Below are 21,641 nucleotides of genomic sequence, written 5' to 3'. Positions count from 1 at the left end.
ATAAATAGGTACTGTTCTGGCAGGAAGGTAAACGGCGTTTCCATGCGCTGCTCTGGTTCGCCAGAAGAGGCTTAGTCATGCTGGCCACATGACCCGGAAGCTGTACGCCGGTTCCCTCAGCCAGTAAAGCGAGATGAGCGCTGCAACCCCAGAGTTGTCCGTGACTGGACCTAACGGTCAGGGATCCCTTTACCTTTACTTTATTGTACACTTCTTAGAAAGTGTTAAGTGGCAGATATTCAGAAGCCTACCAACTAAGGCCAACTGGGCTACAGAGAACAGCGTCGGCCCACTTTTATGCCTGAGGAGTGGACCTGAGTGAAGACTGCAATACTCAGGTCCGCTCTCCAAGCACCGGCTCCCAGGCTGTCATGGATTGGCTAATTTGAACTGAGGACCTGGCAGTGCCTACAATGCTCTGCGGTGACAGGAGAGGAGCGGCAAAACATGGCGAGGCTCCTTAGGCATTTGGAGGTACCTCGGCAGGCTGTAACCACCGCTCACGATGAAAACGTGTAAGCGGCCATTCTCAGACAGCTGGTACAAAAGCTTTCTTATTTTTGCAATCAAGAAAATGCTTTTTTTTAATGCATTTTTTATCAGACAAAATGCCCAATCAAAATTCTTCTGAAACTACTGTATATAGAAAGGGCTGGGGGAGGGGGGGGTCACACAAATTAACATATGTGAAAAATAAGGAGGATACAAACAGGAAGGAAGGAATTCTGATGGGGTGAAAGAATGAGGCAACTTAAGGAGATTTTGGGGAAGAAGAAGAAGAAGAAGAAGAAGAAGAAGAAGAAGAAGAAGAAGAAGAAGAGTAGTAGTAGTAGTAGTAGTAGTAGTTTGGATTTGATATCCCTCTTTATCACTACTCAAAGGAGTCTCAAAGTGGCTAACATTCTCCTTTCCCTTCCTCCCCCACAACAAAAAGACTTCAAAAAAGTGTGACTAGCCCAAGGTCACCCAGCAACTGCATGTGGAAGAGCAGGGAATCGAACCCAGTTCACCAGATTAGGAATCTACCGCTCTTAACCACTACACCACGCTGGCTCTCTCAGGGAGAGAAAGAGAGAGCACGTCAAATGGCGCAAGAGCCACACGTTGCCTACCTGTGCCTTAGAGTAGAGGTAGCCAAGGTGACTGTTAGACTACAAATCCCATCAACCCCAGCTAGCACAGCCAAGGATGATGGGAGTTGTTGTACAACAACATCTGCAGGGTGCCACATTGACTGTCTCTGCTGTAAGGGTTTGTGCGAGTTGCCAAACAGGAATCTTAACAAAACACCCAGGAGCACTTTGATGTGAAACTGGCTATAAAGAGAGGCAGAATGGGTTGCCTGCGACTGAAACTGGTGGGCCTGGCAGGACCAGATCTTGCTTGCTTTCAAGTGTGCTGCAGTCACTCCAAAATTTATATATTTTGCAAAGGGGTGTTTGATGACCAGATTGAAGGGTGTGTTGTGCTGGGCTGTGTTCCCAGCCTTTGATGGACCTTACTCTTTCTGGACGCTAATAAATCATCATTGCCTGGGATGGTGAGCATTGCTGAAGCAAATACAAATACTTAGAAAGGACAAGCTGTTTTGCTCTGAGAAAGCAGATAACAACAGACTGTCACGTCCCACTGAGATCTGTTCCAAAGGGGGGGGTGGAATCAGCTTCCTCGCTGTATCTCACCCCGCCTTTACTCTGGGGACCAGCAGCGCCTAGGCAGAATCTGGCCCAAATGTTTAGAGGATAATAGAATTGGGATTACTGTATTTTTCTGTGTATAAAACGACACATTTTTTGGGACCCAAAATTAAGAAACCAATATTTATTCAGTTGTTGAGCTTTGGGGGGGCAGAGAGCAGGGAGATTGCACAACAGAAATATGTTCTTTCAAAGGGGAAACTGTCCACAGACCTGTCACAATTAGGAAAGCAAGGAACACAATGTGACCAGGATATTGTAGGTTCTGCCAAATTCACTCGTATTTAAAAAGGAAAAGAGCCCCAAATGACTGTCTGTTCATGTTTAGAGGTACCTTGGTTGTTGAATGGCTTGGCTCCCAAACAAATCGGCTCCTGAACACTGCAAACCTGGAAGTGAGTGTTCCAGTCTGCGAACGTTTTCCGGAAGCTGAACGTTCAATGCGGCTTCCGATTGAGTGCAGGAAGCTCCTGCAGCCAATCAGAAGCCGCACCTTGGTTTTTGAACCATTCTAGGAGTCGAACGGACTCCCAGAACGGATTAAGTTCGACAACCAAGGTACCACTGTACACTTCCACCAGACAGCTGGTGGGTGCTCTGGGTGGATTGAAGATTCCCTTTGAAAAACAGCTACCAGTTTGATCTATCAATCCAAAATAGATTATTTCTTTTTTAAATAATTTTGTAATTGGTTTTACACAATTTTATACATTTAACTTTGACCATTTCAAACATTAAAGTAAAAGGTTCTTTTGAACCTTTGGAACTCCTTCCCGCTATGGATTTCATATTTAAGATTAAATTTTCTCCATCTTTTACCATAATCCATCTGTTATATATCCATAGTTACCACAGTTAATTCCACATTACAGGTGTCATTACATTAATTACAAGATAGATTATTTCTAAGAGTTACTAATAAAAACAACTACCGGTAAATAAAAGGAAGGAAGGAAGGAAGGAAGGAAGGAAGGAAGGAAGGAAGGAAGGAAGGAAGGAAGGAGATTGGCTCCCAATCCACCATTTGTGATCATCTCCCATCTTCTCTGACCGCAAAGCCATTTATTTCTCCCATCAACAAAACAACTTTCTTTGTCTGCCTCTGTTTTTCCAGCAGGAGTTACTTTTCTCATCAGGCCATTGCCACAGAAGCATTTTAAGAAAGCTGTTGGCAGCGAGGCTGGCTTATGTTATGCGGACACCTGCCTGGGAGCGAGTACAATGAGATCAGCCACTAACAAAGGCCATGAGCCAGCTGCTAGGCTTTGAGTAGCTAAGGAGACCTCTGCCAAGTCCAAAGAGCAATCTCAAAGTGACACAAGTGTTAGGTCTTTTTATAGCCAGCCCGAGCTTTCCTGAATCGCTCTTTGCTGTAATGAAACTGAAACAGAACACTTCGATTTCTCTGAACATACAAAGCTGACGCAGACCTTGGGTCCATTTCGGCCAGCATTGCTCTTTGTTGATGGGAGACAACACCTCTCTAGAATTGGGGGCAGAGGTCTTTCCCATCACCTGCTACCTGAACCTCTCTTTTTTAAAAAATATAATTTTTTATTAGTTTTTTTAACATACCATTTTCAACAGTAATTAAACATACTTTTACATCTTATTCAAATTTTTGACTTCCATCAATCCTGTCTGAAAATTTTCCAATCTAATCTCTCAGTATGCATTTCTTATCCTCCCTATTACATTTCAAACTCATAACCAATATCTCTATCTTTTTATACTTTGTAACACTTCGTATATTTCTCCTTACAAAACTTCTTGTAATCCTACTAGCATAATTTGTTGATCACAGTTGCTCTTCAAATAATTCATATACTTCTTCCAATCTTCTGTAAATCTCTGGTCCCGCAGGTTTCGAATCCTTCCTGTCATTTTGTCCAATTCTGCGTAGTCCATTAATTTCATCTGCCATTCTTCTTTCATCGGAATTTCTTCTTGTTTCCATTTCTGGGCCAACAATACTCTTGCCGTAGTTGTTGCATATAAAAAGAATTTAACATCTTACCTATTAATGTCCTGACCTATAATACCAAGTAAAAATGCTTCTGGTTTTTTTAAGAATGTGTATTTCAACATCTTTTTCATCTCATTATATATCATTTCCCAGAAGTTCTTTACTTTTTTACATTTGCTACCTGAACCTCTCAACTGCATATGCCACAGATTGAACTTGAGACCTTCTGCATGCAAATCAGGGCTCCTTGAGCTCTTCTTGCCCTTTTCTGCTGATTTTGTCCGGCATCTGGTATCTGAAGTTATACTGCCTGGGGCAGAATCTCTCCAAAGGCCCCAGAGTCTCTCCTAGCCCTAAATACCCAAGATCCTTTTACACGTGGAGATGCTGTAGGTTGAACCTGCAACCTTATGCTTGCAAAATATGAGACCCACCTCTGAACTATGGCCTACTCTTCCATAACATTTATCATTTAGCAATCATAAGCAGAAATCCCAGTGGATTCTTCTTGCCTCATTTCACCCCGGCATCGCTCAGTTTGCTGGATGTATATGTTTTCTTTTTCTTTTTCTAGCTTTGATTTCCCAACTCCATCAGTACTGACATGTTGTCTTTCACCAAACAGTTCATTCCTTGAGTTCAGGCTAAACAGTAAAAGCGACACACTGAATATTAAACCTCTCTTCCTTGCTGAAATCCCAGCTGAAATCTCTATACCAACGCTGACATCTGCTGGTTGACTGTGTGATCCACAAAGCTTTTCATTGAAAGGGCGAGTCCCTACGTTGCAAGAGAAAATTGCTGCTAACAGAAGGCTAGGTTCAGTTTGAACTTTTGATTGATAAGGCCCCAGATACAAGCCTTCTGGAAGCTTCACCAGTTCTTGTGAATTCTCGGGCAGGTCCCATAACAACAATGGGGAGACGTTTTGAAAGATGGGTTAGGATTTTCAGGAATGGCCTGGCAAGGGAAGGTCCTGGGCAGAGTCTGTTTGTGCATCTGTACTCAATTAAGAACTAAGTGTGGATTGATATTACCACTGAGTCTACGGTTGGCTGTTTTTCTTTGGTATGCGTTTCCAAATGGAGAATGGGTGGTCTCCCATGGCCCTGGATCATGTTTGGATGCACCATAACTCAACTCATTTGTGGAGGGACACGCCCTGCGATGATGGAACCTCATATGACCTGGTCACTAGGAGCAAGCTAAGAATATAATGTGAGGTTTAGCCAGCCACAAATGGATCATAAGTTGAACTTAAGAAGAGCCTGTAGGATCAGGTCAGTGGTCCATCTATTCCTGCATCCTCTTCTCAAAGTGGCCAAGCAGATGTCCATGGGAAGCCTGCAAGCAAGATCTGAGTGCAAGAGCATCTCTCCCTTCCTGTGGTCTCCAGAAACTGGGATTCACAGGTATGTTATACGCTGAAAGAAAATTATATGAGAATGATGTACTGGTGGTATTTAACTCCTAGTAAATTAGCAAAAATGTACAAAACATGCTCAAATGTACACTGGAAATGTAAGGAAAAAGAAGGCACCTTTTATCATATGTGGTGGAATTATAAGGTAGAAAACGATTTTGGGAAATGATATATAATGAGTTGAAAAAAATGTTTAAAACAACCTGTCAGGTGCTGTTGCGGTTGCTGGAGAGTAACAAGGCAAGACTCCGACCTGTCTTTTACAGGCTTTATTTGGGTGCAAACTATTTACACTGAAGAGTGTCATAAGTTCATATCTGGCTCAATTGCTAGTAGTATCCGGGAGTGGTCTGTTTTTGTACCTCCCCCAACATAAAAGTCTCAGTTACAGATAGGTAGCCGTGTTGGTCTGCCATAGTCAAAACAAAAAAAATTCCTTCCAGTAGCATCTTAAAGACCAACTAAGTTAGTTCTTGGTATCAGCTTTCGTGTGCATGCACACTTCTTCAGATACAGTGAAACAGAAGTTACCAGACCCTTCTATATAGTGAAAAGGTGGGGAGGGGTATTACTCAGAAGGGTGGTGGGAATGGGTGATTGGCAGATAGCTGTGATGAGCCTGTTGACGACTCAACGACTCAACATACAGCTTCCAGGTCATGTGGCCAGCATGACTAAGCCAATTCTTGTGAACCAGAGCAGCGCACGGAAACGCCGTTTACCTTCCCTCCGGAGCAGTACCTATTTATCTACTTGCACTTTGACGTGCTTTCGAACTGCTAGGTGAGCAGGAGCAGGGACCGAGCAACAGGTGCTCACCCCGTCGCAGGGATTCAAACCGCTGACCTTCTCATCGGCAAGTCCTAGGCTCTGTGGTTTAACCCACATGCCACCTGCGTCCCTGGGTTAGATCCACCGGCTTAGATGGCTTTAAAGGGGGATTAGACAAACCCATGAACGATAAGGCTTCCAATGGCTACAAGGCATAATGGCTGTATATGCCATCCATAATAATAATAATAATGATAATAATAATAATAATACAGTGGTACCTCGGGTTACAAACAGCTCGGGTTACAGACTCTGCTAAGCCAGAAGTAGTACCTCAAGTTAAGAACTTAGGATGCCCCAGGATGAGAACAGAAATTGGGCAGCGGCGGCATGGTGGCAACGGGAAGCTCCATTAGCTAAAGTGCTCCTTCAGGTTAAGAACAGTTTCAGGTTAAGAACGGACCTCCGGAACAAATTAAGTTTGTAACCAGAGGTACCACTGTAATAATTAATTAATTATACCCCACCCATCTGGCTGGGCGGCTTCCAACAAAAAACTTCCCTAAACAGGGCTGCCTTCAGATGTCTTCTAAAAATCTGGTAGTTGTTTTTCTCTTCGACATCTGGTGGGAGAGCGTTCCACAGGGTGGGTGTCACTACCGAGAAGGTCCTAGTCAAATTACTCTCTCTCAAAAAAAAAATAGTATTCCTGCAAAATAATTTAAGTTTGCATCTATTTTTCACTATCATTACTGGGCTATAATGCTCTTCACTCTGAGCAGGCTGAAAGCAAAGAGTAAGGTTACCGTAACTTCCATCATAGAGCTTCACTATGCTGATGACAACGTAGTGTGTGCATGCGTAGTGTGTGCATGCTCAGAGGATGACCTCCAAACCATCCTAAATATCTTTGCAGAAGCTTACGAAAAGCTTGGCCTATCACTCAACATCCAAAAAAACAAAGTGCTGCACCAACAAGTACAAAAAAACCCCTCTGCAGCACCACAAATCCAACTCAATGGTGCAACGTTGGAAAATGTCGATCACTTCTCCTACCTTTCCACAAGGGCCAACATTGATGCCGAAATCCAGCATCACCTGAGCTCTGCGAGTGCGGATTTCTCCCAATTGAAGTGCAGAGTGTTTGAGGACTAGGACATTCACAGGGAAACCAAAATGCTTGTTTACAAAGCTGTTGCACTACCAATCTTACTATATGCTTGTGAAACATGGACGACTTATAAATGCCATCTCCAACTCCTTGAAAGATTCCATCAACGGTGTCTCCAAAAATTTTTACACATCACTTGGGAAGACAGGCAAACTAATATCAGTGTACTGGAAGAAGCAAAGATCACCAGTGTTGGCAATGATTCTTCAACACCAACTTCATTGGACTGGTCATGTTGTTCGGATGCCTGATTATAGTTTTCCAAAGCAACTACTCTATTCCGAACTTAAAAATGGAAAGCATAACACTGGTGGTCAACAAAAGAGGTTTAAAGACTATCTCAAGGCAAATCTTTAAACATGTAGTACAGTGGTACCTCGGGTTACATAAGCTTCAGGTTACATACGCTTCAGGTTAAAGACTTCGCTAACCCAGAAATAGTACCTCGGGTTAAGAACTTTGCTTCAGGATGAGAACAAAAATCGTGCTCCGGCGGTGCGGCGGCAGTGGGAGGCCCCATTAGTTAAAGTGGTACTTCAGGTTAAGAACAGTTTAAGGTTAAGAACGGACCTCCGGAACAAATTAAGTACTTAACCCGAGGTACTACTGTGGTAAAATTGTTACAGCTTGTATATTTGCACTAAAGCACCACTGGAGGGCAGCAAAAACTCAGCACTTGATCGTCTTTGCTGATTCTTACAGGGTGGGCTCATTGGTTTAAAGCCACCAAGCCTGTTCTAGGATCTTTGAAAGCTTCTGATAAGATCTTTAGTTACTGAATTAGTGAACAAATTTAGAATGGATTAAGATTTCAAGGCTGCCTATACCTGAATAAGGGACGCGAGTGGCGCTGTGGGTTAAACCGCAGAGCCTAGGACTTGCCGATCAGAAGGTCGGCGGTTCGAATCCCCACAACGGGGTGAGCTCCCGTTGCTCAGTCCCTGCTCCTGCCAACCTAACAGTTCGAAAGCATGTCAGAGTGCAAGTAGATAAATATGTACTGCTTCACAACCCCAGAGTCGCTCACAACTGGACCTAATGGTCAGGGGTCCCTTTACCTTTTTATACCTGAATAACCATCAGTCATGAGTGATTAATATCCTTACAAAAGTTGGGTGCTTCCCCATTCCTCTGTAGCAAGAGCTCAAGGGGTTCCATGCACAAGGTCTGTGTTCCTTTGGAGAAATGAGACATGGCAGAGACTGTTGTGGCTTTAAGAAATGTGGTTTATTTACCTATTTACGCCTTCGGTCTGCATGGAGGGAGTCCAGATCTTATGGCACAGTCATTTCAAGAGCGCCTTGTCCCCCCACCCCGCCCCCAGCAGTGCTGAACCAAAAGAAAAGATATATCTTCTCATTTGCTCTCCACCATTTCAAGTAGCCAATGGGGTACTCTCCAGATGTGGCTGGCCTCCAATTCCCATCAGCCCCAGCCAGAATGGCCAATGGTCAGGGATGATGGGACTTGTAGTCCAGCAACTTCTAGAACTATTGGCTTCTCCCGGCCTAAAGCTTTAGTTTCTTCATATATGCCTTGTTCCAACTAAATATTGCAGTCCTAATTTATACACACACACACCCGCTCCAATTTCCAGTTTTCTGTATGTGCTTTGAAAGACTACAGCTGACGGCTTTATTTTTTTTAATCCATCTTGAGCCGGTTTCTTGATACAAGGCAGTCATCATAAATGACAAATGCCCGGCTCCTTCTTCTAGAAAACAAAGTGGCTTTGAAGTTGATGATGAAACTTTGACAAGGCCAGGGGTCCAGCTCTGCTGGAAACTCGAAATAACCTCCACTGGAGACTCATGGTTTACTTAAAACAGGGTCCCTGACACCCACATAAGGCCAAGTACTCCTTCTGTTTATCAAGGAACACATAAACAATGTCAGCAAAGGCAGCGTTAAGCCAGGAGACTGAAGTTGACCCCCTGAAATATTGCTCGATGGTCATCAAAGAAGCAAAATGTCCATTCACAGATAATTCTGGAAAGTTTTTATTCTGGTTCTTCTTTGAAAGGGTTTCTTACTTATGTTCCTTACTACCATTATCAGTCTATTTGGATTGGGCAAATAATCCAAAATGCAGCAGCCAGACTGGTGACTGGGAGTGGCCACCGAGACCACATAACACTGGCCTTGAAAGACCTGCATTGGCTCCCAGTACGTTTCCAAGCACAATTCAAAGTGTTGGTGCTGATCTTGAAAGCCCTAAACGGCCTCGGTCCAGTATATCTGAAGGAGTGTCCCCACCTCCATCGTTCTGCCTGGACACTGAGGTCCAGCATCGACGGCCTTCTGGCGGTTCCCTCACTGCGAGAAGCAAAGTTACAGGGAACCAGGCAGAGGGCCTTCTTGGTGGTGGCACCTGCCCTGTGGAACGTCCTCGCATCAGATGTCAAGGAAATAAACAACTACCAGATTTTTAGAAGATAGCTGAAGACAGCCCTGTTTAAGGAAGCTTTTAGTATCTGATGAATTATTGTATTTTAATGTTTTGTTGGAAGCCGTGCAGAGTGACTGGGGAAATGCAGCCAGATGGGCGGGGTATAAATAATAAATTTTATTATTATTATTATTATTATTATTATTATTATTATTATTATTATTATATGCATTCACAGCACAGAGAGGACTGCATTTGCCAGGGGCTGAAGACCAGCAAAGGAATCATATGGCAGAATGTTCCTCATAGAATAATAGGATTGCAGAGTTAGAAGGGACCCCAAGGTCATCTAGTCCAACCCCCTGCAATGCAGGAATATTTAATGTCCTCTGTTCAAGCAAACACTCTGCATGATATGCACCCTATATATAGAAATGAGCAAACCAGTGATATTTTAGGGAGCGGGCTAGCAGGCAGGGCCCATGACTCACATCACAGGAGCCTACACAACACAAAACACTGTTGCTGTATGCAGGTTTTATTTTATCTGTTTTTTATCTTATATTTTGGAAAGCTACATCCAGTTTTTCCCCCTTTAAATTTTTTGGGGGGGTCCCCAAGAGAGTGGGGCCCTAAGCTATATATAGCTTGTTTAGCTTATACGTACCGTATTTTTCGTCCCATAGGACGCACCTAGTTTTTTTGGGGGGAAATAAAGGGGAAAATGTTTCCCTTTATTTCCCCCCCAAAAGCAGGTCGGGGAAACCGAACCAGGTCGAGGAACAGCGGGATGGCAGCCCTGCGCCTCCCTGCTGTCCCCCGAGCTTGTGGGGCTGGCCGATGTCTGCACGGCGCGAGGGGCGCTCTGCTTCAGGGCGCCCCGCCCGCCAGGTGGCAGGCTGCTATCCGCAGCATGGGGAGCCCTGCGGGGAACTCCTGCAGGGCTCCCCATGCTGCGGATGTATGCCCGGCGCGAGGGGCGCTCTGCTTAAGGGTGTCCTGCGCGCCGGGCGGCAGGCTGCTATCCGCAGCGTGGGGAGCCCTGCGGAGAACTCCCGCAGGGCTGCCTAGGCTGCGGGTGTCTTCCTGAAGCCTGGAGAGCGAGAGGGTTCGGTGCGCACTGACCCCTCTCGCTCTCCAAGCTTCAGCGAAAGCCTGCATTCGCCCCATAGGACGCACCCAGATTTCCCCTTCATTTTTGGGGGGGGGTGCGTCCTATAGGGCGAAAAATACGGTAAATCCGGCACTGATTGCTGCTTGCTGCTGAATGTAGCAAGCAGTCACAGCAACTGAACTCCGTGGAACTGGGGTGATGGCAACCTTGATGCGCTTTGGGTGGCGGTATGCGTGCACCACACTGCAGGCAGAAAAATGTCTAATAATGATAATCTGCCTCTGAAACCCATTCCTGACATATTTTTGCCGTGACTCACACGAGCAGCAGTAGTAACAAAGTAAAGACAATCTTGGCCTGGCAACGTGAACCAGAAACCGGACACCAAACAGACAACATAGCAACAACAAAAGAAGCCAGGGCAGCTGCACACCAGGCAAAGGGGAAAATGTTATTTTACGAAGTTAAAAAAGAAAAGAAACATAAAATATATTTGAGGAGAGAAAACAAGGAACTTACCATTTATGTAAACATAAAGCTGGCTTTTTCTGGCTGCCTGATTGTCACAAGCAAGGGGTAATTTCATTATTTCTTCAGGTTTAAATGCACCCCCATCCTAAACAGGCTTGGTTAATGGGAGTTGGGGTCTAAGTGCTCGTCCACACACCCACTTGTCCCAGGAGCGGGTGGCACTGTGGTCTAAACCACTGAGCCTCTTGGGCTTGCAGATCATAAGGTTGGCAGTTTGAATCCCCATGAGGGGGTGAGCTCCCCTTGCTCTGTCACAGTTCCTGCTAACATAGCAGTTTGAAAGCACACCAGTGTAAGTAGATGAATAGGTACCACTGTGGCAGGAAGGTAAATGGCATTTCTGTGCGCTCTGGCTTCTGTCACGGTGTCCTGTTGCACTAGAAGTGGTTTAGTCCTGTTGACCACATGACCTGGAAAACTGAACAAACGCCAGCTCCCTCGGGCTGGAAGCGAGATGAGCACCACAACCCCATAGTCGCCTTTGACTGGACTTAACGGTCCAGGGGTCCTTTACCTTTACCTTTTTTACCACTTGTCCCACCCGTTGTCCCCAAACTTGCTCTTTACCACTGAATCGGAGCAAACACCAATCAGGTTTTCTGCAGATTGACATTTGCTCCAATTGAGTTTTTCTGGGGAAATTGGCGCAACAAGAGGAAAACATCTCAGACCTGTGCTTTATAGGTGCAGGACAAGCACAAGTGTGGAAAAGCCCTAACAACACCCGGTGGGCAGCACACTAGATACCCCCTAGTCTAGTCACTAGGACAGGATACATGGGCTTCCCCATTTTATCCTTTCATTGATGGAAGAGTCCATCAATGGTGTCTCCAGAAAATTTTACACATCACTTGGGAAGACAGGCGAATTAATGTCAGTGTACTGGAAGAAGTAAAGATCACCAGTGTCAAAGCAATGATTCTCCAACATCAATTTTGTTGGACCGGTCATGTTGTGCAGATGCCTGATTATCGTTTTCCAAAGCAACTACTCTATTCTGAACTTAAAAATGGAAAGCATAATGCTGGTAGTCCACAAAAGAGGTTTAAAGATGTTTAAAAAGGTCTCTCAAGGCAAATCTTTAAAAATGTAGTATAAACACCAACAACTGGGAAACACTGGCCTGCAAGTGCTCCAATTAGAGAACAGCCTTTACCAAAGGTGTCATGGGCTTTGAAGACGCTCGAACTCAGGACGAGATGGAGAAATGTGCTAAGAGGAAGGCATATTTGGCAAACCCTCACCATAATCAGCTCCTGCCCAGAAACCTATGTCCCCACTGTGGAAGGATGTGTGGATCCAGAATTGGCCTCCAAAGTCACCCAAGGACTCAAAGTTAAAACAGTGTTTGTGGAAGACAATCTTACTTGGCTATGAGAGATCACAGAAGAAGAAGAAGAAGAAGAAGAAGAAGAAGAAGAAGAAGAAGAAGAAGAAGAAGAAGAAGAAGAAGAAGAAGAAGAGGAAGAAGCAGCAGCAGCAGCAGCAGCAGCAGCAGCAGAGGTGACTGGCCCAAAGAAACCCAGTGAACTTCACATTTGGCCTTACGGTTCAAGCCTGACATCATCCACTAGGCCACACTGTCTGTCTTGTGGACTTACACGGAAAGCCCATTCGTTTTCAAACTTGAGTGGATAAGGTTATGGGACACAGTATCATCCCCTTGTTCTGTTTGGATGCCTGTCAGGGGCTTCTAAAACAATTGTACAAAATGTTATTATTTTTTACTCCATGAGTCGAGGCAGCTGTTGTCTCCCACGTCAGGAGCTTGCAATGCATGTGTCCAGAGCATCCGTCGCCACCGATTAAAGCACAGCAGCCTTGAACTCTTGTGGCGGTCCATGTGTGTGTCATAGACCCCAGCCCATGCACTTAGAACAGCTGTGCTGCAGCCAAAATAGATAGAACTCCAAACTCTGGCTTTACTCCCCGTCCCCCATTTTTCTTACAAGCAGGACTGCATCGGTTTTAAGAGCACGAGCTACAGGCCAAAGTTCCAATCTCCCTTCCATCGGGACCTCACTATAGGCAAGCTATTATCCATCTGCGTCAGGGAAGGCTTACATTTCTATTTTGCAGGCTAAATGAGATCTCCTGGTTCTGAGGGATGGCTATTTTTCTGAGTCGTGCAGAGCAATGCAGTAGCTTCATGCTCAAAGCCCTAGTGATGAAGTAGACTCCATGTGTGGGAATGTTAAAGATAGTAGGAAAGCATATATTGGATAAGCATTATCCTTCCTTCTGTGATGACCTGGGAATCTGATTCAGAGGCTGAACCTGAGGAATCCCATCCTGCACTGGAGTCCCCTCCTCCAGGGCCGGCTGAGCCAGGGCAGGGGCTTGAACCTGAAGGGCCCTGTGCCGGATCCTCAGGAGCAGACACCACCTGAATCCACTCTGGCTCCTGGGGTGATGGAGGACCCATTGCCTGCAGGTGCTCCTGTCCCAGCCCTGTCAGGGGAAGCTGAGGTTGCCTCTGGGTCCGGTAACCCTCCAGCCTCTCCTGAGCTGCAGAGGCTCAGGGCAGAGAGGCGGAGGGAACTAAGTTCTCGCAGGAGGAGTGCTCGCCTCCAGGCCAGGAGAGGAGAGTCACCTATGGACCGGGGCCTCAGAGGAGATAAAGGCCAGCCAGCCCAGTCCCAGGTTACTGGTTACCTGTTCCTGCCGGCACCCTGTCCTGCTTTCTGCCAGAGTTCCTGACCACGCCCGACTCCCTGCCTTGGACCCCACTTCAGCCTTGGACCGGACACGGACCACGGCGCACGGTAACACCCCCCTCCCTGGGACCAGCACACCTTCACTCACGCTAGTAAGTGATGTAGCAGAGCAAATTCCCCTCAATATAGCTGGAAGCTAGTTTGCAGATTCGTTTGTATCTCTCAGTTAAGTTTATTCCTGGTGCCCCTTTTGTTTGTTTTTTTAAAATATAATTTTTATTAACATTCCAATCAAATCACATTAATTCCAAATCACATTAGTTCCAAATTATACAGCCAGTTCTGTTGGGGGTACCCAAACTTCAAGCTCCGAAAGGGATCCAAACATCACTCTTGCTGCTGCTTTAATTAAACAGTTCTATCCAGTTCTGTCCAGATAGTCTCTTTGTTATTTTCCTCATCTTCTTGTTGTTATCATATATTCCTTTCTTTGTGATCTCTGATAATCTTCACAAGCGGGTTGAAAACAAACATCTCCTGTGTGGGTTTTACACTCTCCAAGAGTCATATCACATAAAGGACAGACGCCATTTCCACACCTCCGTAAAAAACATTCCCACAGTCTGTCCGTTGATTTCCACAGGCTTGCCAATCTATATCTCAGGGGGCCCTGCCAGGTCAAGATCACATTCTGATAGCCATACATTCACATTCCGATGACCCTGGTCCTCCTCCCCCTTGTCCTCCTATAGGCAAGCCTGTCTTAACGAAACTCCATTTGTAACTGCGTCATAAAACTTTCTTTCCATTCCCCGATGTTTCCACCAGTCCTCTCTTTGATCAGTAATTCATTTCCACACAGTTCTTGATCTCCTGCTTGTGATTAGTAATTTGCAACGATTCTTCTCTCTGGAGGGGACGGTTATTGGTACTCACATAAGACAAAAAAAGAAAAGTTTTTTCCTACCCCCCTTTCCGTTTCACTCTTTCCAATCTTTTAATGATGATTCTTCACTTGATTTATTGTCCAGCCCATCACTCCGCTCACAGAGATCCCATTAATCAGCAGTCTTTACTCCCGATCTTCACTTGATGTATGTGCATTAGCTTCTTTCCAATTATATATTTCCAATTATATGTTTCGAGCTAATGCGAACCAGTGCGCGATTAGAGACAGCTTCAGGGAGAGCTGACCTCACCCGAGGGCTTCGTGCCTTCTTTCGAATCCGGGGGTGAATTATGGACACAGCTGGCAAGGCAGTCCCCCCCATTCCCTTGGGGGGGCAAGGGAGGCTGCATACTCCCATATCAGCCTCTTAATTACCTCGTGTGGGTCGGAGAGATGTTATTGTCGGCCATCATCCAATGCGCCCCCTGGTGGCCCCCAAGTTCTGGTTTCTCTTCAGATCGTATAAATCTTTTACCTGGTGTCCCCTTTTGATCCCTCTTAATGGAATAAAGACACAAAAGTCTTTCTGAGTCAAGTAGCAAAAAGTTTACTCACATTTCAGTTCACGGTTTGATCCCTGAAAGGCAGGCTTTACTTAGTGGTTAACAAACTGTGAGTTCATTTCATATGGAGACTGCTCATGTACTGTCTGAGAGCCAGCATACAGCAAAATTGCATTAAGACAACAAATGGCTGCAGGAGAGCAGCATGGCAGCAAAAGATCAGCAAGCAAGATGAGAAAAACAATAAGTGAGAAAATGGCTGTGTGGCTCGGCTCTTTTATGGAGTCAGCCAGAGCCACACCCATCTCCCAAGTCACATGCACGGGGAAGATGCTCCAGACCAGAGGAACAGGAAGTTACACTGACAGGATGTCCCCCTTCCTGTGCCCACTCTAGGGAAATGTGGAATATTGCACTTGACTGTACCAATGGATTACATCCCACACCATGCACAAGACTTTGAAGATAACTCTTTACTTTCAGGATGGCAACTATTAACAAGCAGTAGCACTGATGCATATCAAGTCCAATACAATGCGTTTCTCTCCCTTGAGCCCAAGAGAGGTTCTTCTAGCTTCTAAAAGTCCTTCAAAACAGTCAATACATTATAGCTTGTCTGTCTTCACCCAATCCTCCAGACACAGCATCTCCACATTGAGCGAAACGATGGCAAAACAACCAGCCAACCCTCCTATCCCTACTGAAGACTCACACAGGCTCACTTTTATAGCGAGTTAACCAACTGACAAGGCAATGATTCCACATTCTGGTGACCTTAATTGGAGTCATGAGATTTTGCAGTTGTTACATTGCATATGTTTTCTTTTTCCCAATACAATTTATTATTTGTAGTAAGATTAAGGCTTAGCACTGTGCCTTGTAAGTAAGGTTAACTACTGAGCCTTGGGCTTGCCGATCGGAAGGTCGGTGGTTCAAATCCCCGCGACGAGGTGAGCTCCCATTGTTCGGTCCCTGCTCCTGCCAACCTAGAATTCGAAAGCATGTCAAAGTGCAAGTAGATTAATATGTACTGCTCTGGTGGGAAGGTAAACGATGTTTCTGTGCGCTGCTCTGGTTTTGCCACAAGCGTCTTAGTCATGCGGCCACATGACCCGGGAAAACTGTCTGCGGACAAATGTTGGCTCCCTGGGCCAGTAAAGCTAGATGAGTGCCGCAACCCTAGAGTCGTTTGCAACTGGACTTAATTGTCAGGGGTCCTTTACCTTTACGGCTTACTGGCAAATTATATACAATGAAATGAAAAGGATGTTTAAAATAACGTTTGTAAAAAAACAACAACCCAGAAGCCTTTCTCTTGGGAATTATAGGGATAGAACTACCTAAATTGTATAGAAATTTATTCATTTATGCAACTACAGCATTAAGAATGTTACTTGCCCCAAAATGGAAAGAAGCAGCAGTCCCAGAAAAGGAAAAGTGGATGCAAAAAACCAATGGAAGATCCAGAAATGGCGAAACTTACCAGAAGAATAAGAAATCAAGATAACAAATTTTTATAAAAGAATGTAAATGGTTTATTGAATATTTACAGATAAATTGTAAACAGTGGTAGGATTGTTGTAATAACCTGCAGCTTCATAAGAGTATATATACATAAAGAAGATAAATAAATAAGTTAATTTAGAGATGCAGAATATATTAAAAATAAATGTAAGGAACCACAGAAAGAGGAGGAAGGAAGTCAAGTTTTGAAATGTAGAAATGATTGTAAAATCCGTGAAATGTATGTATCTGAAAAGTATAAATATATTTTTTTAAAAAATCCATAATATATATATATTATGTGAACAGTAAATGGGTTTGATACAAATTATGAAGCCAGTCAAACATAATTTGACAGAAATTATGAAGCCAGTCAAACTGTAAACATGTCAGGGAAATGGAATAATCCAAAAACCCACATTTGGCAGCCATGCTCCGGTTCCATTTTAAGAGCCTGGCAATAAGAGCATCCTGTTAATTTCATGTGTGGTTTATCGGTCTAGGCAACAGCATGACTCAGGACCACTTCTGAAGTTGCTTTTAAGATGCATACAAATGCCCCATAGGAAAGATTGTGCATGTGCCTATGGCAGGAGTTGCCACCCTGGCACCCCCCAGGTCATCCACGAAGGCCTTTGTTGGTACCCACAGGCAAGGGCTTTGAGTTTTCTTTGAGAAAAATAATTTCTATCCCTCCTAGAAAGTTAGGAATCAAAATGTGCAGGCAACCCCTTCTAAGCAGTCAGCCTGGCTGCTCCCACCTGTCTGTATTTTTGGCCAAGGAATGAAGTCAGAACTGTGACTGATAATTGAGTTGTTTGAACACCAGGCAATGGGAATCCCCGAGGTCCTAAATAGCTGCTTCTTCTCCCTCTCCTGTACCATACTTTTTCTGCTTCTGTCTTATCCTCTAGTACAGGGGTCAGCAAACTTTTTCAGCAGGGGGCCAGTCCACTGCCCCTCAGACCTTGGGGGGGGGCAGGACTATATTTTTGGGGGGCAAATGAATGTATTCCTATGCCCCACAAATAACCCAGAGATGCATTTTAAATAAAAGCACACATTCTACTCATGTAAAAGCATGCTGATTCCTGGACTGTCCACGGGCCAGATTTAGATGGTGATTGGGCCGGATCCAGCCCCTGGGCCTTAGTTTGCCTACCCATGCTCTAGTAGTCTGTGGACTCTTCCGAGTTTGGCCTTCCTTTCCCCCCTTGCAACCAACTTCCCCCCTGCATCTTTCCAGAGGTGTGTTCGCCTTACATCAAGTACTCCCTAGAACTTAATTTCCTGCAAAGAGCACAACACAATGTTAACAAATTTTCTCCTCACCCCAAAAAATAGCAAATGCAAAACATAAAATATATGCAAAGTGGGTCTGTTGAGTACAAGATGGCAGCCTAAGCTATGGTTAAGGATCGGCACTGGGAAAAAGAGGGTTAGAATCAAAGAACTCTAGAGTTGGAAGGGACCATGAGGGTCATTTAGACCAACCCCCTGCAATGTAAGAATCTTTTGCCCAACATGGGGCTCGAACCCATGACCCTATGTCTCTTGTAGTGGTTAAGAGCAGTGGACTCGTAATCTGGGGAACCGGGTTCGCGCCTCCGCTCCTCCACATGCAGCTGCTGGGTGACCTTGGGCCAGTCACACGTCTTTGAAGTCTCTCAGCCGCACTCACCTCACAGAGTGTTTTTTGTGGGGGAGGAAGGGAAAGGAGAATGTTAGCCGCTTTGAGACTCCTTAGGGTAGTGATAAAGCGGGATATCAAATCCAAACTCTTCTTCTCTTCTAGCAGGACATGTGTGACTTCACAAGGGAAATATGAGGTAGAATGGGCAGACTCTAATTTTGCATTATGCCATGCCTCCTCACGGAAACCATTTTGTGGTATGCCCTGACCCCTATTTTGTGACTGGTGCCCATAGTACTCTATCAAAATTTGGAATGTGCCCACTGGTCCAAGGAGGCTGGCAGCCCCTAGCCTATGTCCCTTTAGAAGCACTGAACAACATTAAGAAATGCCTGACTTTGGGTTGGTACAAGTATTTTAAATGTGCCCCCCCATGGGTGGTGGGTTGTTGTTGTTGTTTTGCCATTCCAAAGTAATCCTCATTCACTCTCTTCCCCCCACACTCCCCGCAGTTAATTGAAGCCAGATGGCATAATTTTAATAGGCATTGCCATGTTTAGGCACTAAGTATGAAGATGTGAAAAGCCACCCATAGCAATTCTGGTACTAGGGAAGTGAGTCACAAACTCATTTGCATTTTAGGAATTACACTACATAATTTCTCTGGAGTGCCATTTCAAAACAGATTCGACATCCTCTTTGCAACCCAGAACAAACTGGTATTTTAAGGTCTGTACTACTTTTTATGGCTTTGAACACATTGAGTACATTCCCCGCCCCCCCCCCCCCGTACTGTAAAATTAATCTCCAAATAAATGCACTTTATATCGTGACTGAAAATAACCTCCCCTCTCATGCAAGAACAAGCTTGCAGTTATGCAATTTTCATTGGCATAGAAAGGAAATGGGAGGTCTCCGGTTAATTTGATGACTACTTTAATTAAAGGGACACGGGTGGCCACAGAAGGACTGGTGCCCACAGAGTCTGGGACTTGCTGATCAGAAGGTCGGCAGTTCAAATCCCCGCAACAGGGTGAGCTCCTGTTGCTCGGTCCCTGCTCCTGCCAACCTAGCAGTTTGAAAGCATGTCAAAGTGCAAATAGATAAATAGGTACTGCTCTGGCGGGAAGGTAAACGACATTTCCGTGTGCTGCTCTGGTTCACCAGAAGCTGCTTAGTCATGCTGGCCACATGACCCGGAAGCTGTACGCCGGCTCCCTTGGCCAATAAAGCGAGATGAGCGCCACACCCCCAGAGCTGGTCACAACTGGTCCTAATGGTTCACCTTTCGCTTTACTTTAATTAAATGACAAAGCAATGACAAACCTAGACAGCATCTTAAAAAGCAGAGATATCACCTTGCCAACAAAGGTCCATATAGTTAAAGCTATGGTTTTCCTAGTAGTAATGTATGGAAGTGAGAGCTGGAACCATAAAGAAGGCTGATTGCCAAAGAATTGATGCTTTTGAATTATGGTGCTGGAGGAGACTCTTGAGAGTCCCATGGACGGCAAGAAGATCAAACCTCTCTATTCTGAAGGAAATCAGCCCTGAGTGCTCACTGGAAGGACAGATCCTGAAAGCTGAGGCTCCAATACTTTCGCCACCTCATGAGAAGAGAAGACTCCCTGGAAAAGGCCCTGATGTTGAGAAAGATGGAGGGCACAAGGAGAAGGGGACGACAGAGGACGAGATGGTTGGACAGTGTTCTCAAAGCTGTGAACATGAGTTTGACCAAGCTGCTGAGTTGTTGATCTTTGTTTGCAACCCCCCCCCCCCCGAATTTTTTGAAATTTGCCAAAAAATCTACACTTCCGACATGGCTTGCCACATGCCTGGGTTTTTGGTGGGCGAATCCTGGCTATGTCCCTGAAATTCCGGATGTATGGCAACCCTAATATCCCACCTTTCCTCCCAAGGAGCTCAAGTTCTTCATGCTTTAAGTCCCTGACACCCCATTTTCTCTTTTCAAAAACAACCTTATAATATGGTAGATTAGCCTGAAAGATGTTGACTGGCCCAAGGTCACCCAGTGAGCTTAAGGGCTGAGTGGGGATTTCAGCCAGTGGGGATTACTCCCAGGACTTAGTCTACCACACTAACTACTACACCACTCTGGCTTAGACATGCCAGTCTCCAAATAGAGTAACACAGTATGCCAACCCTAAATGTTTCTGATTGGAAGTAGGTCCCATGGCTTCTAGTGAAATTTGCCTCTATGTAAGTGAGCTCTGGGACACGGGTGGTGCTGCAGTCTAAAACCAGTGAGCCTCTTGGGCTTGCCGATCAGGTGGCGGCGGTTCAAATCCCTGTGACAGGGTGAACTCCCATTGCTTGGTCCCAGCTCCTGCCAACCTAGCAGTTTGAAAGCACGCCAAAAAGTGCAAGTAGATAAACAGGTACTGCTCTGGCGGGAAGGTAAATGGCATTTTCGTGTGCTGCTCTGGTTTTGCCAGAAGCGGCTTAGTCATGCTGGCCACATGACCTGGAAAGCTGCCTGCGGACAAACACTGGTACCCTCGGCTTGTAAAGCAAGATGAGTGCCGCAACCTGAGTCGTCTGCAACTGGAATTAACTGTCAGGGGTCCTTTACCTTTAAGTGAGCTCTGGAACTTAGCTTTTAAGATTACTTTCTGGATTGAGGATTTACTAGTGTCACCATACTGATTTATTGCACCCAAGATATGCAAGGGAATCTGGAATTTAATGCACAGCATGATTGGAGTGGGGGGGGCGGGGAGAATTCAGTGCAATTGGAAGAATTTAGAAAATAAAGTATTCAAGATCTGTTATTTAGATGTACGTCCAGTGGGTTAAAAGTCATTATTTTTTCATATAATTATCCTCTCCCAACTTCTAGTTTGGTTTTTTTCCACAATGCATAGAGTCAAAGTATACTGCTGTACAAAAATCTGATATTAAACAGTTGAGTGCCTAAACATGTGTAACTAAATCGGTGTGCCTGAATGACGTTTGCAAAGTTTGGCAATGACACTATTGCTGAAGTCAAATTGCAAATGATGGGGGTAGATCTGTGTGTTTAAATCTGATTCTGAGCCAATCATTAAGAAACCAGGGGGTTTATTTATTAAAAGTATTTTGGGTCGCCTTTCACAGTAATTACCCTCTCAAGGCTGAATGTAATATAGAAAATATCATTAAAATGTGTAAGATAAAATCAAGTCATTTTAGACAAAACAAATTGTCATTAGATAAAACCGTATCATTATGCCCAGCTATAAAAAAATTAAAAAATAATTTCAGCTGAAGCATCCTAACACCATCAAGGAAAAGCAAGGTAGAATACTTCAGCTTTTATAGTCCACTTAAAAAC

Source organism: Podarcis melisellensis (assembly GCF_964234715.1).
Source record: "Podarcis melisellensis genome assembly, chromosome: 17".
Lineage (NCBI taxonomy): Eukaryota > Metazoa > Chordata > Lepidosauria > Squamata > Lacertidae > Podarcis > Podarcis melisellensis.
Note: the sequence above shows the minus strand (reverse complement) of the source record.